Here is a 26,283-nt window from a genome sequence, read left to right as displayed (position 1 = left end):
GATAACAAAACCTTTTGTTTTACTTATATTTAATGACAATTTGTTTACGTCAAACCACAATTTCAATTTATTAATTTGTTTTAATCAACTCCATAAATTTTGGTAAATTATGCCCAGAACAAAATGATACTTGTATCATCTGCAAATAAAATAAGCTTAAACAACTCTGAAATCTTACACATATTATTAATGTAAATTATAAACAATATTGGACCTAAAACTGATCTTTGTGGTATGCCACACTTTGCATTTAAATATGATGATTTATGGTTGCCAATTTCCACAAACTGTTGCCTATTTTTTAAATAACTAATTATCCAATCCAAGGCTACTCCTCTAATACCATACCATACCATCATTTAAAGATGTGACATAAAGACAAATAAACCACAACCTGTCCTGATAAGGGAAATTTTCAGAAATGACTCTAAAGGACCTTAAACTTATTACACAACTGTCAAGAAGACAACAGAAGGCATATAGTCAATTGTACACTAGAGTTATCCAACAAAGTTTTGATTACACTGACAATTTAGAACCCTTCAAATCTTCTTATCAAATATGATACAGCCTGCCCAGTAAGTTTAAAGTAGCCACTGAATGTCAGACTTAAAAACTGCACAGCAGTCGTCCATTTTCCACAGACACTGTCGTGGTCAGAGATGAAGAACAGCAAAAGGTAGAAGAAAGACAAGGGGAAAAAAGGGAGCAAGTATGAGGAGGGATTAAATGTGTGTGAGGATGGGGGTGGTGGAGGAGGAAGGGGCCACAGACAAAGTGCGAATGGGAGGAGGGTAGCAGGAGAAGGGGGCGGTGCTGGCGGCAAACAGCAGAGGACGGGACACAGAGGAAGGGGGTTTCTGCCAGAGAAAAGAGAGCAAACTTTGGCATGAGGAGGAGGAGCACGGAGAATGAGCATGTAGGAGAGAAGCAAAGTGATACAGAGAGGAGAAGCAGCAGAAGTACAGTGAACTGACTGGGATTGTACCTCCAGGACAGGCTGGGGAGACGCGAGGAGGCAGCCATGCAGAGCACTATGGGTATGTCAGCAACACCACTGGATTTATTGCAGCCTGCGAATGCACGAGAGTTCAGATTACCACTGCAGCTCACGGGAGCTTTGAAGTGATGTGAAATGAATGATTAACTTTCTTAAAGCTGATAGGGTTTGGGGTGAGAAGACGCTCTTTGAAGTTTTAGCAGCACTGTTAGTGCTTTCTGCTGTGCGAGAATGTTAATGATACTGTGTTATTTTGGGGGCTGAGTAAGTTGGGCTTTTGTTTTGATTTATCAGAGATACAAAGATACAATAGTGAACTCTGTTGTGCTTCATTTAAGTTTGTCACCAGATGTCTCCTTTAAAATGTTTGAAGTAATGAAGACAAAATTAAGACAGTAAGACTGTTACAAACGTTGGTATCTTGTCAAATATTGTGCTCTTTTCTGGTTCTCCAGAGAGAGACATGTGAGATTCCCACAGGAAAACCATATAAGCAGCATGAGGCGTAAACAAAAGTCTCAGTTTACTCTCATTTTAACATCACTGTCCTCTAGAAGACATAAATGAGACGTCTTTTGTGTTTTTTGTCACCTATAGGTATTTATATCTGCTGTAAAGAGTGTTTGTTGAGCTTGTTAAGTTTTTGTGGCTGGTTTGTTTGTTTGAAAGCAGGGCCTTGCGAGTGGATTGATTTACAGGAGTCAACTAAGCGGTTTGGTTTTGTTTTGTGGAGACCATTTTGTGGAAATTCAATGTTTTGAAACTACACTTCAGGTTCATATATACTAAAACATTTTTTACAATTCTTTTAGGAGTAAAAAAAATAGAACTTTAAATTCAAAATAGCTTGGCGCTATTTTTCCTCTTTCCTAAAATTTGTTGAAATTATTCAAACAAATGTACAGAAATCATCTGATAATACTGATGTGAAAGTGTCCCCAGTCAATCACAGCAAAGTTTATATAGAGAAAAGGTGTCAGTGTTGCTCATTAATATTTTCAGTATCTACAGTAACTTTCAGAACATCAGTATCTACTAGAGCTGGGTGATATTGCAAAACATATTATCACAATATCATGTTTCATATCATCTGATATTGACAATTATCTTACAAAATACATTTAGGAATATTAGATTTTTTTTTAAACCATTTTATTTTAATTTGCCAACATTACTAAGGCAAATATGTTCAATAGTCAAAAACAAAAATATTTAAACAAAATTTCTGATCTCTTTATAATAAAATAAATAAGTGTTAAAGAGACTCCTAAACTTGATGAATAAAATGCTACAAAGTGTGTGCAATGATAAAGGTAGAACAACATCTGTAAGATGTCAATAATAATGATGCAGTAAAACTCAAATTATTTAAATACATATTATAACAATACAAATTGTTAAATACTTAAATGGCTACATTACCCCTACGCTAAAACATGTCTCAGATGGGGAGCTAGTGGCTAGGATGCACAAGAAAAGAAACCAAAAAGCCACTCTGGCGACATCTTTACATCTTTTATTGTTTATAATCTCCTCAATGCTGCTATATGGCACTCATTTTCGCATGTGTTGTTATTCTAACCTTAAGTAACAAGTGCACGCGCATGGTTTCTGGAATTGGTTCCAATTGGAATCTGGAATGGTTGCAGAAAAACCATTGCTGCAACAAGTTTATGGAGAAAAGTAAAAAGCACTGCAGTGTTTGGCTGCGCTGTGTTTGTCTGAGGTAATTAGTCTGCCGTTATTACTGAAATGTGTATATTCCATACAAAGTGTGAGGCAGATTGGTTAATTCTACTAGCATGAATGGCGGTGTGCTCTCAGCATTCAGAAAAGTTCAAATGTTTTTAACTACTGTAGATGCGGCTCAAAAATGTGCACGGTTCACATGTGTATGTGTGCACCACCTGCACAACATGGGCGCGTCGCTCAAGTCGCGCGACTTCATTGGAAATGACAAACTTTCACCCTAAACTTATTGGCACTGTTTCCAAGGCACACGTTCATCAGCCACTTTTAATAAAACTATAGTGCTTTATACCGGAACTAAATAATTCTAAATCGTTTTTTTATCGATATTGACAATGGTGGTTCCGTCAATAAATATCGATATCAATTTTATCGCCCAGCCCTAGTATCCACTATAAAACTGCTCTGTAGTGCTTGATTTTACTTGTGTTTGTCTGACAATGATGGATTAAACAGAGGAAATTAAATTCAGAGTAGTGTTAAAGCCACACCTACCTAGGTGGGTTGAAGGTCTTTACCAGCTGATGCAAACTTCTGTACATGGGAACGTCTCCCATATACAAAATTACTGAAAACAACTTTTCAGTAAAGAGTTCCAAAAGGAATCATTTATGTGTGTGTGAAATGCCTTTACTGTACTGTTAAAAACCATTTCCGCTAAAAAGAACCTTATGTTGACGATGTAAACAATGTTTAATGGAAGCATCAATGCCAATGAATTGTCTTTTTGATCTACTTTTTAGATCTTTGGACTAAAAATATTTCTTCTATGGGATCACTGTGAAACTCTCTATTAGGCGACTTTATGTTTATTGCAAATATTTAGTATATTTTTGCTTTTTTGTGACCATAAATTAAAAAGTAACATGACTTCTCAAAAACTGGCCCAGATTGGAACGTCCGGTGTCCAGAATACACACATACACACTCCAATCACTCTTCGCTCAGTGCTTACATAAAGCTTATTCAAACTAGTCAAACACCACTAAGCTTCTTGCACAGCATGATACCTGATCTATTGACATTTTGTTTTCGAATGGGATGAAGTTTTGAATGAACCCCCCCATCCCCCCACCACCCAAGTATATTAAGATTCCCGTTTGTGTTTAAAGTGGATGTGACTCAGCTCATGGCACATTCTTATACAGTAAAAGCCTGAAATAGAGTGGCCTGTTACTGCGTGTCAGCAGCGTCCAGACTCTGCTCCGGATGAGATCACCTAGGGGGGTGGAAAGGTGCTTGCGTCAGTGAGTCGGAAAATAATAGATGAGTTAAATCACTCTCATATGTTAGAGGGCTCTGAAATACAGCGTTAGTAAATGTGGTCAGCGCACTGTCTTCGTAAGGACACTACGTGCCCCGCCGGCTAGCCTTGTCTCACAGGTTTAAGGTCTCTAAAACACCTCGTTCTATCATTTTTACTGTTTCCATTTATGAGAAGCCTTTATACGCCAAGTGTTTATGTAAGACTGTAGCTTCCTGCAGACGTATATACAGAGGGAGAGCTCATTAACGTCGAGTCAGTCTCTGCTAACTGCACTGAATCACAGCTTTCCATGCCACTCTTTTTGCTCCCTGTCTGAGCTCGGCTGGAATCTGTCGGGATGGTGTCTCTATATGTCCACATCCTCTTGTGGCTGGTCCCCCTGTGGCATGTTTGCAAGTTTTCACGAGCAGCTTTAAGGTTGTCTTTTTTCTGTTTGTGGCTCCTGCGTGGTTCACCATCTCTGCAATTTTGTGATGAATTACATATTCATGCTGGCATAGTTTGTCTGAGGCCGCTGGTTATGTAAGCGCTGGTGTGGAATTAATTTAGCAGTATGTGCGTTGTGCCACTTTTTTTCCCCCGACTGCAGTGCATATCTGCACTGTGATTTCAGTTTGATCATGAGACTGATGATTATGGCTTGTCAGAAACACCGCAAGATTATTTATTTGCCTCTTTATGCTGATGCTTGGTTCAGAAAGCATCGACAGGAGGCGAAGAAGCCATTTTGAGAAGATCAATGGCCAAAGCTAGTAAAGAGCTACTTTAGCTGGAAGAATTTACAGAGGCTGCACTTAAAAACATATACATGGTCTTTTTAAAGTGAGTAACCAGCTTTGCAAAACACAGTTAATGTTCTACGTTACTCATTTTGTCCTTTAAGAAATATATCATTCAAATTATTAGTTAAGAATTGTAATTTGTGGTTCTCAGTAGTTGAAATCAATCATCAAATTCAGATAGAATGTTTGACCTGCCGACCCATCTATGTATCTGGCTTAAGGCTGATTTATACTTCTGCGTCAAGCGGTAGCCCTCTGTAGCCCTCGCCGTGGCCGTCGCTGACGCGCACTTTTTAAAAAATGTAACAACACATTGCAACAATACATAGCGCAAGCTCTGTGATTGATCTGATTGGTAACGCTGATGACAGTGGGTGGGATCAAGAGCAACGCGAACCTGTTGGAGTGAGTGTTTACAAGTGTCGAGTCAGTGAAGGAGCTCCAGATGTAAAGTTTTGTTTTGTGTTTACTTTATGATTTAAGTTATGGCATGTCTGCCGGTTCCCGCCTCAAAATGAGCGAGTTTGCACTTCTGCATTTGTTGCCTTGTACTTGTATATGTGTAATGACAATAAAGTTGAACCTAATCAAATCTACTTTCACAAAAGGATAGCGTTCAGAAAAAACAAAACAATAGCGAAGAAAAACAACACAGAGGAACATAAACACCTGCTGCCAGCTAGCATTTCGGAAGTGTTATCGCAGAGCAACACAGAAGTATACGGCATGAGCCGTGGGTCATGCCAATTACTTGATCCAGAAGTATAAACCAGGCTTTAAAGAGCACCCATTTTACCCCTTTTTCAAAATTTAAGATACGTCTTTTGTGTCTCCAGAATCTTTAAAGTTTGACCTCTAAACACCCATCGTATTATTTATTATACCTTTCAGAATATTGGAATTTGCTGCTCTGAACATTAAGCAGCTGTTTTTTTTTTTTTTTTTTGCCTGTGCCTTTATTGCTAGTTCTCCCCGCCCCCCGTTCTAATGAGCATGTCAGAGTGTGCCTCAATCTTTGCTTCGGCTGCATCAGATAAACAGCACAGTGACAGACATGAAGGAAGTAGAGAAATACTACAGTAAGAACTTTCACAATTATTATTTATGCAATTTTTGTGGAGTCACAAATTATGAGTCACACACAATTTCTTTACAAATTATTTTTTTTTACATTAAAAAGTTTGAAGAGCCATCAGTTCATGGTCATTTATTTGGGCATTAGTTTGTCCTTATGTGCTCTTTTATAAAAACCAAACTGAAGGTCTGGATTTCACTCTCTTAGATCAGTATGTTTTTTTTTCAGACCATACTCAGTACTTTTGAAATACTTCTTCACTTTATTACCATCCTATCAGTGGCATCTCCTCAAAATGGCCACTCTCACAGTAATAACAGTGTGGTGGAGCCACAGCTCCTCTCCGTTCTGCTGATATTCCAAGTGTTTGTTTCTTACCACTGGATTGAACTGAATAATCATTAGTGGTTGGAAATTCCTACCGTGGCAAAGAGCAGCTGACTCAGAAACAACCGACTCCTGGATGTTACATGTCCATTCCCACGCTGGGCGCTTTCCTGGAATTGCTATGGGTCAAATTGACCAAGTGTTGCTGACCATAGGGCAGTAGAGTGACTGCATAGCCAGATTTTCAGCATAACATAACTCATTAAAAATTCTTAGACAGAAATAAGTTCAGTACTCGGAAATCTGTAATACAGAGCTTTTGTAAACTGTATACATTTTGGTATATCATATCACATGTAGATGATAAGAGAGATACATTGCCATGTACGGGTGTTATTTTAACCAGTTACTTTTTCTAGTTCAAAACAAACTACCAATTTACATCGGAAGACAATGGAAAACAAAACATGTTGTAAATTTGCCCAATCAGCATACACTTAAGCCATGTTATATGCTAGGTTTCATTTCTAGTTTCCTCCAAACAGAACAGTTCTAAGAACTTTGAACTAAAAAACTTTGAGTCAAATGTGTGTGTGTGTTTATATATATGTATATATACAGTTAAAGTCAGAATTGTCAGAATTGTTAGCCCCCTGTTTATTTTTTCCCCAATTTCTGTTTAATGTAGAGCAGATTGTTTCAACACATTTTTTAAATTAATAATTTTAATAACTTATTTGCCATGTTGATAGTAAATAATATTTTACTAGATATTTTTCAAGACACTTCTATACAGCTTAAAGTGACATTTAAAGGCTTAACTAGGTTTACTATGTTAACTAGCCAAGGGTGATTTATAAATATACACAGCTGAAGTCAGAATTGTTAGCCCCCCTTTGAATTTTTTTTCTTTTTTAAATATTTCCCAGGCGACACAGTGGCACAGTAGGTAGTGCTGTCATCTCACAGCAAGAAGATCGCTGGTTCGAGCCGCGACTGGGTCAGTTGGCATTTCTGTGTGGAGTTTGCATGTTCTCCCTGCATTCACGTAGGTTTCCTCCGTGTGCTCCGGTTTCCCCTAAAGTGCAAAGACATGCTGTACAGGTGAATTGGGTAGGCTAAATTGTCCGTAGTGTTTGAGTGTGAATGACTGTGTATGGATGTTTCCCAGAGATAGGTTGCAGCTGGAAGGCCATCCGCTGTGTGAAACATATGCTGAATAAGTTGGTGGTTCATTCCGCTGTGGCGACCCCAGATTAATAAAGGGACTAAGCCGAAAAGAAAATGAATGAATGAAATATTTCCCAAATAATGTTAAACAGAGCAAGGACATTTTCACAGTATGTCTGATAATATTTTTTTTCTTCTGGAGAAAGTCTTATTAGTTTTATTTCGGCTAGAAGAAAAGCTGTCAAAATTATTAGAAATTGGGGGAAAAATAAAATATATACCCCAAAGTTTTCCTAATATTATTGAATAACACCTATACCTGTCCTAGGACAATAAAAAAAAAACAGTTTTGATTGCCTTAGGTTTCTGAATTAAGTTGCATTAACTGAAATTTCCTAAGTGAAATACACAAAACTATGTAATAACAAATATGATAATACTGTTGACCCATATTGTTCTGAGTTGTAAAATCGCACAGAGAGAAATAAACAAAATTTACATTGACATCAGTTACATTCCATTATCTATTTCAGAAAATGTGTAAAATACGCAACTGGTAGCGCTAAATTAACCAAAGCGTTACAACATTATAAAAAGAGTTTGAATTTTCCTCACTTCACAACAAATTCTTTATATCTCACAGCATTCAGAACAATAAAAATTAAATTAAATTACTTAAAATGATATAAAAAAAACTTGTGTTTTTTCATATAGTGAAGTTTTCACTGTAAATATTAAAATCAAAACTTACAGTAGTTAATATTATAACTATATTAATATTTAATGTTCTCAATATTTACACCACCATTGCATATTTTATAAGACTTTGAAGTTGTAACATTGAAAGAGATTTGAAATCTAATTAAGAAGAAATGACTTTGTCTAATTTACACAGCTTCTGAGAAGCTCAATTTACTTTATACCAGTCAGGCCATGGGAGGTTGTTCCTGCTGGCAGATGCTCAGTAATGGGCACTACGGCTGGCAGTTGGGCCTGTGCCAGTAAGTTTAGTGCTGCACACTGGGTGAAACAAAATGTCTGCTGTTGATTGGCAGGTAGTGTCAGTCCAGATGGCAGCAGCTCCTGCGTGGTATTGTGCGAAAGACGTCACCCGCTGCAACTTATTCAGGAGTTTGGGCCAGCCGGTTACTTTCTGAAAGGCTCTTAAGGATGGGATACCCAGGGAGGCTCGGACAGTGAGACAGGAGAGGTTGTCTTTGGGAGGTTTTTGAGAAGGCTCGGGCCTCTGTTTAAGGAGGCCTTTAATAGAGCCCATATGCTTTGAGATGCTAAAAAGCCGACCTGCCCCCTGTCTTCCTTAAACTTTGAGTCTTTTATGTATTCCTTCACTTCACTCAATTCCTTCCCCTTCCTGTGACTGATTTATGCATGTTCTCTAACACTCCACCTGCTCAGGTTTTAATTTGTCTTTCTTGTGTGTTCCTCTCATTCTTGGAGTTTTCGTTTTTCTCTGTTTTTGTTTTAAACTCTGGCTCCCTCCCCCTCTCCCTCCCTTACACCCCAGGCAGTGCACATGTAGGCCTCAAGTATCATGGCAACAGCCCCAAACAATGCCAAAAGCCAAAAGCCTGCAACAGCAACAGGTTGGCAATGAAACTAGCAGGGCCAATAATGCTTGTTTTGGAGGCAGCGTTTCCCTGCTGCTTTTAATTCGATCCAGCGTTTCGACAAAGAAACATACAATTAACAAGGATGAGGAGGAGAGCTACAGGGATTTACTATGAAAAAATAGAAGCTGCAGTCATGTGGTCAATGGGTATCACTGGGAAATAGAGAATTGAAATGAATTAGTAAATGGCAAAATTCATGCTATTGCCAGTTAATTAAAAAAATTAATTCAGAACCTGAAACTTTTTAGATTAAGTTTTTCATATATTTTCAGCATTAATAAAAATGCTTAAATTCCATATCATTCATCTATTTATTTTTTTTCCCTTCAGTTCAGTCCCTTATTTATCATGGGTTGCTGCAGCGGAATGACCCGCCAACTATTCCAGCATATGTTTTACACAGCACCCTTCCAGGCGCAACCAAGTACTCTCGCATTCACACACACACACTCATAACAATACGGCCAACTGAGTTAATCCAATTCACCTATACACTGTAAAAAATTATATGAACAATTAGTCATGACAGCATATGTGTTCAATTCATTGTAGTTCAAGTCATGTTCTAACTTAATTTTATATGTTATGCTAGCAGTTTTATTTCAGTTTAACATAATATAAGTTCAATGTACTCATAAGGTTCATCTGATTCAGCTTAAAAGTTTAAGGCAACCATGATTTTTTTACAGTGTACAGCATGTCTTTGGACTGTGGGAGAAACCAGAACCCCCACGGGGAGAACATCCACACTTTAGGGCAACTGGCCCAGCTGGGTCTCTGACCAGCGAACTTCTTGCTGTGAGGTGACAGTGGTAAACACTGAGCCACTGTGCCGCCAATTCATATCAGCATTCTACAATTATTTCTCAATTATAAGGTGATAGAAAAGACTTATGTAAGCATGCAATTAGGCAAATATTAATCTTAATTAAAATAAACAAAATGTTTAAATATATTAAAAAAAGAAAACATTTTTTATTATTAAAAAAATATAGGTTTTGGTTCAGTATATTCAGCTATGGTGAGCATAATAAAACAATTACATATACTGGTCAAACGTTTGGGGTAAGTAGGATTTTAAATGTTTTAAAATAAGGTTCTCCTGCTCCCCAAGGCTGCATTTATTTCATCACAGTACACATTGTAAAACTGTGAAATGAAATTGCACTTTAAAATAAGGGTTTGAAAGTAGTTTATTATTTAATTTGTATTTTATTCCAGTGAATTTAAAGTTACATTTTCAGCTTCATTTCTCCAGTGTTTTATTACCATCATTACTATTATTATTATTATTATTATTATTATTATTATTATTAGTGGTAATAGCAATAAAATCAATAATGACTGGAGTAATCATTTTGTAGGAAAATACATACAATTAAAAAGCAGTTATTTAAAATTTTTATAAATATTTAACATATTTTTTACATTTAATAAATGCCGCCTTGACGAACAGAATAGTTTTCTTAAAAAAAAAACATTTTAAAAAACTAGTGTATATTAAAAAGAATCCAAACTATAGAAAGGTAAAATGCAACTTTTAAAATATAGATTTTTGTAGATTTGTCACACTTCGGGAATTTGTCGTACATGCTTTAGTCATTTAATTATTATGTTGCCCATCTCTATAAATATCAATATTATGTCCGAGTGTTGTGGAAAGCTACTTTAAAAAAGTAATCCATTACAATATCGGGTTACTCCCTAAAAAGGTAACTAGCTGCGTTACTTAGTTACTTTTTATGGTAAGTAATGTTTTAGTTACTTTTGCGTTACTTTTTCTAACCTGGCAGAGGCTTGATCATTTTCAGAACTTATTAGGTATTTTTAAATAGAGGAGCTCTGCAATTAACAATACGCTGTATAAGCCCATTTACCCTTTAAAAAAACACATAAAAAAATGAATGTAGGAGAATGTTATGTTCAAGAACCTCCTGATCCCAGAGTTTTACATGTCATATAAACAGATTAATGATAGTTTCAAGAGTTCACACTTCGCTGATGATTGATTATAAAGCTTGTTTGGCATGCTGTCCGTGAGAGAGCCCTGAGCTCATAAGATCCTCGAGCCTGGGGCTCCCTCCCGTTTCCAACGTGAGAGGAGAGTTTGAGCTCTGGCAGATCTTGATAACTCCCCTGCTGTAGTAGCTAATGAACAGAGAGTGATTGCTTTTAAGAGATAACTACTTAGAAGCATGTCTATGGTGCCGATTTAGTTTAGTCAATTAACTTAATTTGCATGTTTTTGGATAGTGAGAGGAAACCTGGGAAAATGTGTAAACTCTGCACAGAAACATTGGCTGGCTTGGTAAGTACTAGAACCAGTGACGTTCTTGCTGTGAGGCAACACTGCTAAGCACTGGGCCTCCATGCCACCCATCTTTTGGGAATTGCCGCAAGCAATCATAAGCATGTGATCCTCTCGAAGTTAGTTTAAAAATAAACTTCAGTTAAAGCAATGCGTTACTTTTGTACTTTTTGTCTTATTTAGATGTTTTCTTCCTTGTGTTCAAAATAAAGAGAATACTTCTATTGCAGATATGTAAGACTCTGCCATCTTCCTTTCTGCCTGTTCCTGCATTCTCTTATTTTGTGCGGGATTCAACGTAACTACGTTTATTTTAATTCAGTATTTTTTTTTTAAAAGCTAAGTAACTAAACTAACATTCTGGTTACGTACGTAACCTACGTTCCCAGCATAGGAGACGGAGACGTGTGTCTGTAAAAACAGACTTTGGGAGTGCTTTAGATGACCAATCACTTCTGAAGATACGGACGGACGCTCTGAATCAAGCGTTTCTGCATGAGCATTTTGAAAGGCATTTTGTGTAAATGACAGTTGAGCCTGCGCAGATCTAGGATTGACCTTAACCCCTGCTCTTTTTGGGCACGATGAAATACGGTCTGTAAAACCCTGACCTTATCTCGGCTGGAGGGACCTGCTCGATTGCATCCTTCACCAGGAGGACAGCAATCTCCTCTCGCAAGACAGGGGCGCTCTCGAGTATAACCCTCGTGAAAAGGACATCGGTGAACTTGGGAGGGTATGAGGAAGGGGCAGCGGGAGGAGCAGTTTTCCGAGCCTGATGGTAGATGACTTCCTCCATCGCTTTAGACTGCTCTTTCACCGCAGAGAATTCCTGGGTGAACTCCCCTACGGTGACGCCGAACAGGCCAGCCTGGGATATGGGAGCATAAAGAAAGCGAGCTTTGTCAACAACTTTCATACCAGCCAAGCTCAGCCAGAGGTGGTGTCCCTGAACCAATAATGTGGCCATCGTCTTCCCCAGGGCACGGGCAGCCGATTTGGTGGACATGAGAGCACAATAGGTAGCCGTGCGGAGCTCATGCATCAAGCCTGGGGGAGAACCTGACTACTGCATCTCGGCCAGCTTCTCAGGTTGGTAGCGTTGATAGGTGGCCATAGCGTACAGAGCGGAGGCGGCCTGGCCCGCAGCGGTGTGGCTCTGGCCATGAGAGACTCAGAAAACCTGCACGCTTTGGAAGGGAGTTTGGGTAGACCTCTCTAAGTAGAGTGGCTCTGCGGACACAGGTTGACCACGATAGCTCGCTCCACCTGGGGAATCGCCTCATACCCCCTGGCCGCTCTGCCATCAAAAAAGGTGAGAGCAGGAGCGCACGAGGTCCCGGGCAGAAAAAGGTGCCCTCCATGCCTGCGCAAGCTCTCTGTGTACCTCCGGGAAGAAGGGGACGGGGGGTCTGGAAGGCTTCTTTACCCCCATGTAGCACCCATCTAAGTGGTCCGGCCACGGTTCTGGGGGACAAGCTATCTCCAGTCCCACGGCCGAAGCAGCCCGAGATAACACAGCTAATATGTTCGACTCCAGGTCTGAAACCTCACTGACAACCCTGGAGGGTGGCAGGGGGTCAGGATCTTCATCGGAGCATGTCAACCTGCCCTCCGTTGCTTCGATGGTCATCACGTCCCCTGTGTCATCTAAAGAGAGCGTAGCCAGCCCGGAGGATGGACCAGTGCTCACACTCGAAGCAGAAACAGAGCGCACTGATGAGGAGTGAGGGGTCCGCGGGCCTGAAGGCGACGGATTATCCTCAACTGTGACTCTCAGGCCTGCCCAAGGGTTAACCGCTTGGCCGGGAGCAGCAGGGTTGACTTACCCTAATAAAAGAGCTCGCCGCGATCTCAGTTGCCCAACAGTCAAGCCATCGCAATGCGGGCAAGTGTCCGTGAGCACCGCATCAACATGTTGGACCCCCAAGCATGTGACACAATACTCGTGCTTGTCATCCGGGGCGAGAAAACCACTGCATCCAGAAACGCACGGTCGAAATGACATCTTTAAAAAGACGCGCTGCACAACCGTGTGCTCTCTTAGGGAATTCTGCTCTTTGTAGAAACTGCTCTTTTGAAACACCAGCGAAACGCCAAGGGGACAGGAAACCCAGCTTGACCGCAACTAAAATGTCTTCCCCCGCACTGGTGGGGAAACGCTTTCTTCGTTGGAAGTCAGCTCAGCAGAAAGGGTTCTTCAGGTCTCAGATTGGGTCTGAAGGAACAATTCTGATGAGCTGACTCCAGCAGCCGACTGATAAAGCCCTAATTGGCTCATCAGTTTCACTTGTGGAGCTAAGCTCTGCAAATTCAATTTGCATTTCATCGGCCCGTTTATATATTTTCAGAAGTGATTGGTCATCTAAAGCACTCCCAAAGTCTGTTTATACAGACACACCTAGAAGTTCTCTTATGAAGGTGAACTTGCGTTATACTACATTGTAACCCTTTAATGCACTATATGGGTCTAAAGTGACCCGTCTAAGTTCATTTTTTCTATATCAATTTATTGCTTGTGCAGCAAAGGGTTAAAAAAGTAACCAAAATATTATTACTTAAATTTGAAAAGTGATGCGTTACCTTGCTAGTTAATTACAAAAGAAATATCATTACAAAACCTGCATTAATTGTGTTGCTGCCCAACACCGCTATATCCATATTGACCATGTGATCTCTGGTATTATAAATGCAGGTTAAAGCATGAATAAACCATCACAGAGAAACTATGAGTTAAGTCATGAGATAAGAACACTCATCTTCCTTATCAATAAATCATGCATACACTCCCTGTGATCTCATTCTGCCTTGTTTTCCTGGCACAGACAGTTTTACTCACATAATTAATGACAACACACTCAGTGCTTTTGTTTGAATGCCAGAAAGAATAATCCTCATTTTTAGACAGCAAGAATGTGAAAGTGTGATCAGCGACTCATTGTCATCATTCAGAATAAAATTTGAAGGGATGAACTGCATCCATTTTTGTCAGTTCGTCAGCATTTTATCACACACTGAGGAGGATATTTGGGTCCATTGACTGCAATGTCTCCCTCCCTTTTGCTCCATTGACTTTATTATTATTGCAAATGCGTCATTCATGACCAAATGCTGTTTCTCCAGATTTGGGCACCAGGGGACTTTTTAGGCTGGCCTACAGTGAATGGCGTAATTCAATTTATTAAGTTTTAAGCTGATTCTTTTGGGTGGGTCTTGCACATTAGGCTGATGAGAACAGTGAAGGATGCGTGTCAAAAGCGACTGACACCTATATTTTTGAACAGACATATGTTTTTCAATGAATATTGGAACGTACATAGATTTAGGTATGCAGAAAGACCTGTACGTAAGCCAATTAAATGTCCTTGTTGTATTTGTCTCTTAACAACTAAAATAAATTAAAAACCTAATGGGTTATGGGTGCCAAAAATATGGATGCATGCTTCAGATGATGCTTTCAGTTTACTATGATTCAGGACACACTAATCCTAATCCCAAAAACTGTATAGGAAGGATAGCATGCAAATTGGGATTTAGCCTGCTGGTATGGAGTATTATTTCATGCTAGATATTTGCTGACTTTGCAGTGTCTACATATACAAAATTTTGACACAAGGCAACAATGATGTACTAAAAATGTATACGTTTTATTAATCTTAAGTTTTAAGATAAATAAGACAGTTAAGGTTTAATTCATGTCGATTTGCAAAATCAACTAAGAACCTAGCCTTCATCTGAAAGTGTCATAATATTTCACAAAATCAAAATACTTCACAAAATCATTTACATGAACAGATCAGTTTTACTCAAGGCACCAAAATGCAGTTTTCATGTCAAAACAAAACAAACAAAAAAAAAAAATCGCTGTAAACTGTCATAATATACCCAGTGGTGGTAAAGTACCAAATTACAAACACTTACGGTAATTGAGTAGTAATTTTATTAGGAATTGGAATTAAAAATGTGTACTTTTACTTTTGCTTGAGTACATTTTAAGTGGTGAATTGGTACTTTTACTACACTATTTTACTTCAACCTGCAGTCACTATTTTTTTTTCTTGTCTATGGGGATTGGCTAAAGTAGAAATATTAAAATATTATTACTAAAAATAAGTTCTGTGATTCTTTTCCAATCAAATCACACATAGAAACTAAATTGTATCATACTGAACAACTTTAATGCTGTGTTCACACCAGATGTGGAATGCGCAGATAAATCTTGCTATTTGCGCCTAATTAGCCGCGTTCCCCCGGGGACACCAACAATAGGTGTACGTCACAGTTGCGTCCCCTACAAGAGCAAGCTTCTGATTGGTTAACGTGGCGCGAATGTCTGCTTTAGGCTGCGGTCATAATAGAGTTTGAGCATGCAATATCCTGTCATATGGCGCTGTGAAAAGGGGTGGGATTAAAAAAGCTTATTAGACATTTAAAAAAGCAAGCGATTGCTCCATGATTTAAATTTCTGTCCAGAAATGTCATGTTTTGATCCTCGATTGGTCTCACGCAGTCAAGGGATGTGATTTTGCAGGTCAGAATTCACCAAGCTTAAACTTTGCACCACTGCAACCTGCGAAATTTGACACATGACCTTTTGTTTCCGGTCTGACGCATTCGCGTGCGTATGAATGGAAGTCTAAGGGTAGAAAAGTCAAGTGTGACCGCAGCTTAAGTTCAGATTTTTGAAAATGCGCGTTAAACGTTTTAAATGCGCAAAATGTTCAATTCGCACCTCGCCATTCACACCCCGCCATTCGCACATATTGCACTGCAGGATGTCTATTCGCGTGTTTGCATTGACTTAACATGTAAATCACTCGTGCTTGATGCGCCTTCCGCGTCTGGTGTAAACGCTGCATAAGAGCAGCTAACCATTTGGAAGCATTAAAAGTGTCCCAGAGACTGTTTGGACGGCATGTCAAGAATGAAAAGATGATGGGTGTCTACTGTATTTTGACTAAAATGGTCTTAAATAATTACTAAATGCACTACATAATGTTACGTTTTCACACTACCGCACAAATTGCATTTAAACTCACTACTCACTACTCTTAAGTCCTTTTAGAAAGGCTACTTTTTACTTTTATATTTACAACAGATACTTTTACTCTACTTGCACTACATTTTGGGCAAGTAATGATACTTTTACTTGAGTAAGATTTTTTTGTACTCTTGCCACCACTGAAAATAGCTAAACAGTGAGACATTTAATTATTTATATGGCTTTAGGGCAATCAGTTGATCAAAGAATAAATTGACTTTCCAAAATTATTCTTCTGTGGTGAAAATGTGTGGGGATCACCACAGTGTGTGTACCACAGCTCTAAGTGAAGTTAAATTTCCAGCTAAGGCTTAGATCTGAAAGTGCACAGTGTTTAAATCTATTGATTCATCTATAAAAGAGTCGAGTCATAGTGCTTTAAATTTATCGTCTTGATATTTAGTCTTAAGCCGTATCGACATGACGCTGATACGAAACTTAAGCCCTACCCAATTACTGCGTGCGCAGACTCAGGAAAATTAAAATCCCCGCCCCGCCCACAAACACAGTAGCAAGAAAGAGGGGCAGACAAACACAACACTACCAGTGTTGGCGACCTGGGGGTTTCACAGACCGTACCAAAATGCTGAGGACCGGTGGGAATGGTTGAAATTACGGGAGTTTTTCAGGATAAATAACAAAACAGGAGGGTGGCGGAAGTAGTCAGAATGCACACATACACTATGCATTCTGACCACTTCAATATTGTTGGTAAGCCGTGGTGGGCATTTCACTTTGTCTCGCACTGAATGCTGTCGACCAATTGCAACAGACTGCCATCGGTCCAATCAGCTCAGATTAGCATTTAATTCACTAAGAATGAAAAAATAATTTGGGATAATTATGTTAAAATAAGTGCATATTATAAGACAATAAAAGTTTTTTTTTGACCTTGCATGCATATCAGCCTGTTGTTGGAGACCCCTAAAACCAAAATATGACCCTTTTTAATGTACAATTTTTAACTAAACATAAAAATTACTTTCACCGTAATTTTTATGCTGTGTTGCAAAATAAGATTGTCAAGCAGACAAACTGACCAACACTGTAATAAAAACCTAAATGATGATAAAAATGATAAAAAAAAACATTTAAACATAAAAACAAAAATGATGTGTGCACCTATTCACAATGCCGCCATTTTATTTTGTTAACTTTCTGCATGCTGAAGGAGACCCAGCTCACAAGAAGATAAAACTTTATCTAGTGGACTATATAGTAAATAGTACAATAAAATATTGGTGATGTTTTAATATGGGCCTCTGTGTGTATCTGGGTGATGCTTCATGGTCTTTATCAATCTCTTTATCTCTTTTAGAAAATTGTATTTTGTATTATCTCTTAATATGGCAGAAACCCAACACTAAAACCTAACGCCATTTTGCCTCATTGTAGTAAATGTAAATAGGTAATTTCCTTCGTTCTAAAGCCTCGATCACCCTGCACTTTTAACCCCTTATATACTTCAATTCAAATTCATGCAACTGCGATTTGTAGTTCCCTGTGTTGCTAAGTTTAAGCTTGGTGATCTCTGATCTGCAAAATTGCATGACATGGCTGTGTGAGGTCAATCAAAGATCAAAACATGACCTCTCTGGACAGAAATGTAAAATATGGATCAATCACTAGTTTTTATTTAATATAATTACCTTGTTTAACCCCGCCCCTTTTGACAGTGCCATACAACAGAATTTCGCGAGCTCAAACTCTAGTGTGACTGCAGCACAACAAAGACTCTGTTAATTAAGCCTAATTAGTGCTACAATTACTCTCTATGGCCCCGTTTACACTAGTACGTTTTAGTTTTAAAACGGCGTTTTAGAATGAAAACGATCCGCGTCCACACTCGCGTTTTACCCAGCGTTTCTGAACTGCTCTCCGTCCACACCAAAACGCTGAAAACGCACATCACGTGACCACACAGACGCTCTCGGGCAAGCGCTGCAGCCCATCTACCCAGATGAGAGCTCTGCTAGTCGGACTTCTCATCAAGCATCTCCCGCTGGATCTAATCTCACTATATTTATTAAACGGGATATTTCATTCATCTTGTTGTCTTTATCTAACGACATATTCCCTGACTTTGGTCATTGGAATCTATTACTTGTTCTCAGGTAACGTGTTTTGGCTGAGCGCAAAAATAAGTTAATGATTAATGTAACCACGTACATTCTGTATATTGACTTATCGCTTGCCTTTATTTCCTATAATGTATAAACTTATTGTATGTTATACTTTTAAAATTAAATTATTAATTTTATCGATTCTATTATCAATTAGATAATAGAATCCATTATCGATTCTTAAATCGATAAATAGGCCATTATCGATTCTTAAAACTGATACTCAGCAAAAGAGAGGGGATGTTTCGTATTTTCACTGAAATTGAAAGGAGGCAGTTGTTATCGGCTCCGTTTTGTTATAAATATCCAGACAGTGAAGATGACGCTCATCTTATACAGCACGGCGCCTCAACATGTCTGCTGTCTAAGTTGCTAATATTAAAATGAAAATAGGCAGTTCCTTAAATCATGTTTACATTTTATTGTTGAGAAAGTGAAACAACGAAGCCAGGGTGATGTGAATGAAGTTATAAAGTACACTGTTCCCTTTGAAGATTTACCCGTGTCCTCGGTATAGTCTGCTTTTCCATATCAAACTGAGAAGAAGAGACTGCAGCCTTGATCAAACTTGCGAAGTCTGAACTTACACGGAGAAGATTCAGGACTGAACTGTGTGTTAGGATACTTAATATTCAGGAAAAGCCCCAATCAGAGAGGCGAACGTCTGCAGCCCCGCCTCCGTTTTCAGATGTCTCCGTTTTCCATCATCCACACTGAGACGGAGCAGCTGCGTTTCAAAATGAAAACGGCTTCTCCAGCGTTTTCGAAACGCTCCGTTTTCGGCGCTCGAGAACTCCGGCGTAGTGTGGACGGTTGGCGTAACCGTAGCAAAACTTATGCGTTTTCAAACTAAAACGCATTAGTGTAAACGGGGCCTATAGCACATATGAATGATTAACTAGCAAAATGCACACCTTGTAATTGAAGCAACCTAATCAGAGTGGTTTTGTGTTTTTCAGAGTAGGTCCTTTAGATCACTAACAGCGTGTTTACTTTTCTGCTCCAATCACGTGATCATGATTTCTTTTTTTGTAAGTGTGTTTGTGAATATAGCCACGAGGGTGTTGGTGCTGTGTGTGTTATCTGATGAAGGGACAATAACAGTGCAGCTGGCAGGAAGTGTCGGAGCAAAGCCGCAGGTTGTTTAGCGGCTGGTCAGAGATCTCTAGGGTGGTTCTGATATGTGGCTAAAGCAGTACACTGATTCATATCTATCAACATCACTGGTATAATTCTTACTCGTGTTTAAATAAAGCAGAAATGCAAGAATGGAATAGAGACCTACTGCTAGCTGATCAGTAAATAAGTAAACAGCCGCAGCAACTGTTCGTATTTTTCTTGAAGAATATCTTTAATATGCAGACAGTATGGGAAAAATGTTCTGCTGGTTGTAGACAACAGTCTGTGACTCTACAGTACATGCAGTTTCAAGCTAAGAAACCTTTACCTGGCAGAAACACTGCCTAAAAGTTTCCAAGTTTAGAGGCAGCATTATATAACAAATGCTGTAGATAAGCTTTAATGAACCCCGGATGTTCCTTTAAGGAATGAAAATGAGCAACTCTAAGGAGAGTAGGAAGGGAAAGGTATGATTAAAAAGAAACGCAGGGATAGAGTGACTAATGAGAAAGACTAGAAGGTTATCGGGGCACAGAGATCCCTGAAGAATGTAAATAAACAGCTGACCACTTCAGTGCTCAGATCCTCCATTGGAGGCTTCATATTCGGTAAACCCAGTATCATAAGTTTTACTGATCACTTTAACTTTCTCACTTGAGCGCAGAGAGACTATGCGGCTCCTTATTTAGAGCACAAGGAGCCAGTCCTGCGGATTAATTGTCCACTTTCCATGGGCTGTATTTACCCAAGCATGTACTTTTGTCCTCTCTATTTTTAGGAAGCACAAACAGTGTTAATGAGGATGTGTGGTTGCATTTGCAATAGTCAGATGAGGCAGTGGATGAGGTCAGCATTTCCTTTGTGCTGCCTCCACTTCTCTCTAGTTTCCTGTGTTTCTGTGACTGTGAGGGTTGTGCAACACTGTTTATTAGACTTTGTCTTGGGTATCCTGAAAACAAAACTGACATCTGCATGACCTTAAAATCATAAGTTTACATATTATTCATTAGTGTATAATCATAGGTGTAATCCTGGGGGTAGGGGGTGGAGGGGGGTTGGTTCTTCTGTGTATTCATATTCTTACAAGTACAATTTTAGTATGCAACACTGTGTCCTAAAACCACACATTATGACAAGATGATTTTTGATGACAAGCAATTTGTCTGTCTACACTTTACACAACCAAGCTGCAACCTCCCTCTCTCCTTCGTGAAGCAAATACGGAAGTAACTGAAACTGCAATTCATCGAAATTCCGCTAGTCCTGGATCCATAAAAGAGCAGATTTCTATTGACCCCACTTTTAAAATGGCCAACTTTACACCAGAAAAAAGGTTTACAGTCTGGTAGAAAGAATGATTTTGGTTCATATAGCTAATATTACCCTTCATAACAACTTTGAGGGGGGTGATTTTTTTTTTTTTATAACTCATCCATTTCCTTTATGATAAATTATATCAAGTCCTAATTAAGGGCATGGCCACTTGAGTAAGAGCTAGGTTTCACTTGTGGCCATCACTTCACCTCAGCTGATTCCGGCTGATTAGCCGTTGAACTCGATATTCCTTGATGGTTAAGTTGTTTAGAAGTTTCCGCATGAGCCTGCATTATTAGCGGTTGTTGTTTGAGAATAGCTTGGAATGACATGACTGACCAATCAGAATCGAGTATTCCAGACAGCCATTGGATAACACTGAATGAAGTACATAATCCAACACAGGCTAATTCTGAAAGCATAGTTCTATATACATTTCTGCAAATAATGTAAACAGAGCCACAGTACGTATTGCTGCGTTTCATCTTTAAAAAAAAATACGAGGCGGTATGATGCGGTTCCTTTTCTCGCTTACCAGCTGGTCAATCGATGCTTTTCAAAATACTATTGGTTGGGTTTAGGGAAGGGGGAGGGTGGGGGATTGGTCAGTCAGCTAGTCAACAGCGGCCTCTGGTGGATATCCGTGAGAACAGCAGGAGCGAATGGCACTCACAAGAAAATTTTGAGATCTAAAAAAGCTTACACAGCGGCTTCTGGCGAGTTTGTGAAAACAAAAACTGAAAAAAAAGTAGCTCCTGGGACATATTTTGCTCTCTCCAGAAATGTATATAGGGGTACGTAATCATAATAAGCCTGGGTTGACATAATCAGCATCTAAGGTGATTGTTGAGACTCGACATTTTTTATCAGGAGGACTTAGTGTGGTGTACAACTGCATAAACAAATATGATACAAAGAACTACAGTTTCAGTCATCAGTGTGTTATAAAGAGGTCCGTATGAGCATCATGCTTTAGTGCACTTTCTCATCTTATAACAATCACATGTCTGGACAATTGGACGTCTTTTGTAGCTAACACAAATTTAGATCAGATGTAATGTGTTTTCTTCTTCCTCTGGAAATGGTCAAAAGGGGTTAAGTTAAAAGTGTTTTAGACCCGACACATGACTTAAGAATCATTCACAAAAGAACATCTGAATTGCAGAAGTAAATGGACTTAAAACACCCTGTAAGCAGTAGACCAGTCACAACAAACTGAAGCATCTGTCCAACTTAAAATTAGTTAATTCGTTTGAGTCAATGTTAAGTAAAGAGTAAATGATAATGAGTTATGCACAGTCAGAGGACAAAGCCTGACGTTAACAGAACAAAGACTTTGGTGTTGGACGCCACAATGTCAACATCTCCATGGGAAGAGGCTTTGATCGGGATCTTCACACACATCAAATATCCTGCCCCTGCAACTACACTTGAACCAAACAGTGACCAAATGTGATTAAGGGTTTAGAGATTTGGAGCTCTGCTGGGTTCCAGGCTCAATGCTGGAATTCCATCCTATTCTGCTTCAGAAGCTCTGTGATTCCCAGAGGATTCACACCTCAGCGCTAATCCTTTCCGGTGCAGCGGCACTATTAAGACTTATCATAACGAGATTTCAGCCACCAGCCACCTCACTGTGGAATTTGATTAGAAACACCTGCAGCAGAGAGATGCACTATCCTCTCACTGTCGAGACAAAACGGATCAAAGACTGAGAAAGAGTGAGAGAGATCGTGTTAGTGAACCATCTTTTAGTACAGGACAGTAAAGCATGATATGTAAAATATGTACCTGGAAAGGGACCTGGAAGTGCAAAATGTCTGAAGGTTTATAAATAATGTGTGCAAAAATATCTAATTAACATGTTATGTGACCCTGGAGCACAAAACCAGTCCTAAAGTTCACTCATAAATGTGTAGAAACAGCCAACAATACTTCATACCAAAATTAAAGTATTTTTATTCAATACCAAAAATCATTAGGATATGAAAGAAAAGATGTTCTATGAATCTATAAAGAGATTTTGTAAAAACCTACTACATGAAGAACCGATAGTGCCAATAAAGAACTTTTGAGACTGAAGGGAGAGTTTTAATACAAGAGAGACGTCAATAGTATAAGCAGTAACATCAGCAAAATTAAAGCTGCAAGCAGCGATGAAAGCGACCTCTCACACGGGCCTTAGGATGACAAAGAACAGTGGACAATAATGATTTAAGCCAATAAATTTAAAACAATCTAAGAAATCCACATATGTATGCCAAACTTCCTTCTGTCAGCAGGTGGTGCTATGACTGTAACACATGTTATGACTGTAACTCATAGCATGACTGTAACTGTAGCATGTAGATGTCTTCAGGAGAGGAGTCTCATCAAACATGTGAATTTTCAGGCAGATCAGACATTTAGTTATAAGTACTTCCTCCTTCATAGCGAAGAACTGAACTTTGTTAGTCCGCCACGGACATACTCTTCAAGAGTTCACACTTAGCTGACAATCAATAAAGCGTATTTGGCATGCTGTCCCGGGAGAGAGCCCTGAGCTAGTAATATCCTCGAGCCCGGGGCTCCCTCTCATTAGAAGGGCGAGAGGGGAATTCGAGGTCAGGTAGGTCTCGAGAACTCCCCTACTTGTCACCGTGAGAAGTGTAAACTCAGGTTGTATTGGTTGATAATTTGTTTTAGTCGATTGGCTATGGTTTATGTTTTTGTACGGTGGGAGGAAACCGGGGAACCCGGGGAAAACCCACGCGAACACGGGGAGAACATGTAAACTCCACACAGAAACACCAACCGGCCCGATGGGTTGGACTGGGGGTGTTCTTGCTGTGAGGCAACAGTGCTAGCCACTGGGCCACTGTGTCACCCGATCAGAAAAAGTGGGAGGATGTAAGGGTGGAAAGGGGAGAGCTTCAAGACGAAGATAACTGGAGTGAAAAACTCAGGTTATTTATAATGTTTCCGTAATCATCTAATAGGGCTGATTACGGAGCTAACCAGGAGCCAGCCGTGTTGATTATAAGCACGTGATCCTCTCGAAATTAGTTTATGAATAAACCACACTTCGACAAAAACTCTAGATCTTCACAATTTAGTATCACAAAGGTCTTTGGACTAAACTAATGGAACATGGATTTAATGTGAAAAAAAATGTAGGAGAAGTTTGTTGCACTGTAAAACATGTCACTTCCTGTTGCCAGCAGTTGGCGCTATAACTGTAATTGTAATATTGGCATATAAATGTGTTCAGGTCAGGACTGTCATCAAATTTGTAAATTCAGAGTTCCTAATTTGTGGCAAATCGTCAAAGTTTGAGAGGCCGCCACGGTCACACGCTTCGGCAAATACTCTAGATCTCTAGAGTCTCTAAACTCTAGATCTTTAACATCGCCAAGGCCTTTAGATTACAATACCTAATTTTTTTGTTGATCGGATAAAATCCTAGGGATTAAAGTACAACACCTGGAAATGGCAAAAACTGCACTTTTTCGGCAGAGGAAGTTAAAAATATCTGACTTCCTGTTGGGTTTGAGATTTTGCTCCAAGAGACTTTTTTGTAGGTATTGGCATGTTTGATATTTGTGCCAGTTTTTGTATGTGTGCTTGAAACGTAGCTCGGGGGAGAGTCTGTTAAAAGTGCATAGGTGGCACTGTCGAGCCATTTTGCCTCACCCTTCTCCAAAACTTATAACAAACGTAAATTTTCATCATATCTGGGGCATGTGCAAAGTTTCGGGAGTTTTCGCACTTCATTTCAGAGAAAAAGAAGAAGAAACAGAGCTTTTCCAACAGGGCCTACGCACCATTTCGATGCTTGGTCCCTAATGAAGAGAGATTTGAGGCTCAACTCGCCAACTTATCCAGCATACAGCCAGCTACAACCCATCACTGGGTAACACCCATACAAACTCATTCTCACACAAAAACTAAAGACAATTTAGCCTACCCAATTTACCTATAGCGCATGTCTTTGGACTTGTGAGGGAAACCGGAGCACCCAGAGAAAACCCACGTGAACACGGGGAGAACATGCAAACTTCACACAGAAATGCGTTGCTGTAAGGCAACAGCGCTACCCACTGCGCCACCGCATCGCCCTCAATATAATATATATATATATATATATATATATATATATATAGTTGATCAGTTATTCTAGTAAAGAAGACTCTAGATCTAGATCTGTTTTTACATCACTGTGACGGTTGGGTTTAGAGTTGGGCTAGAGTTAGACGTTAATAAAATACAATAAATGGGAAATTTAATAAATAATATAAATAATTCTTGTTCTTGTAACTTCTGTCCGCAGCCGTATGTGATCTATAGCGGATTAACCTTGTGGATGGATGATAACAGCCTTCTGAGCCTAACAGTAGAAACAGAAGGCCCCTACTGTTCCATATATATCAACTGATAATCACTTATAACGGCCATTCAATCATACATTCGAATCGACTGACTTTAGGGTACCATTTGGAATCTGGTTGGGAATGGTGCAGGTTGGCTTTAACAAAGTGTAAGAACTGGCTTGTAGGTAGGAGTGGAATTAGTTGAAGCAAGTTCAAAATGAGTGAGGTGATCCATGATGATTTTTAGCATTATATGACTTCGCCTTTTTCTGGTCTTGGACACGCTCTGAGATTAAAACTTTTGGTTAGGTTTGTAAGATATTTGCATTAAGTAATGATTGTTTGAGTCTCAGTGCAGTACGAGTGCTGGATTGACTGCAGGAGCTTACTTTATAAGAAGCGCTGATGTAGAAATACCTGATAGTCATGTTAGTGGAACCATGTGCGTGAGCCATTAAAGAAAGCCGCCCTGGAAACTGTTACTCTCAGAGAGTCACGCTATCCCTCTTTCTTCTCTCTCAGAACTTTCAGTTGAACCTCATTCACTGCACTGTTTTGTCCAAGTATTTTCTTTCTTTTAATAATTATTATTCTTTTCCTCAGCTGTGACAGAAAGATTGATATTTTCATGTCTATATTCAACGATATGAGACGGTAAAGTAAACATTTCCATGAACATCTTAATAAAGGCATAATCGCATTAAGGTTGTTTATTTGTTTAAATTTGTATTAAAATAAGTTTCATTTGTATTGTGCAACGTATATTTGTAAAGTTTTTATACGTGGTAGATATTGTAAAAAGGTGGAAAACAATTACTCATCGTGTGAATGCTGTAATGTTTAAATACATTTCCATTAACAATGTGTGAAGGTCATGTGACCATCAGGAAGAAAGTAGCATCTCATTTCTCACAGGACGCGTTCTCTGTTCTCGCGGTCTTCTGAGTTTGTTTCTCTGAGGTAACCTGGCAAGACCGGTCTTCACTTTCTCTGTGTTCTTGGAATTGAAAAACAGCCACAGTCATGGA

At 39.2% G+C, this 26,283-nt stretch overlaps 1 protein-coding gene across 4 annotated transcripts in view; it reads left to right on the top strand.

Annotated features, from left to right (window-relative positions):
- The window catches only part of lzts2a (leucine zipper, putative tumor suppressor 2a), a 148,147-nt gene that overhangs the window by 108,149 nt on the left and 13,715 nt on the right, over positions 1-26,283 (top strand). The window contains 2 exon segments of one of the 4 annotated variants that reach the window (NM_001145606.3): positions 866-1,040; positions 7,130-7,200. The gene's annotated coding sequence lies outside the window, so the exon portion shown is untranslated. 4 annotated transcript variants of the gene reach the window in all.

This window comes from Danio rerio, chromosome 13 (genome assembly GCF_052040795.2).
Source record: "Danio rerio strain M-AB ecotype USA chromosome 13, GRCz13ab, whole genome shotgun sequence".
Classification (NCBI taxonomy): Eukaryota; Metazoa; Chordata; class Actinopteri; order Cypriniformes; family Danionidae; genus Danio; species Danio rerio.
Note: the sequence above shows the minus strand (reverse complement) of the source record. Positions and strands in the feature narration are given on the sequence as shown.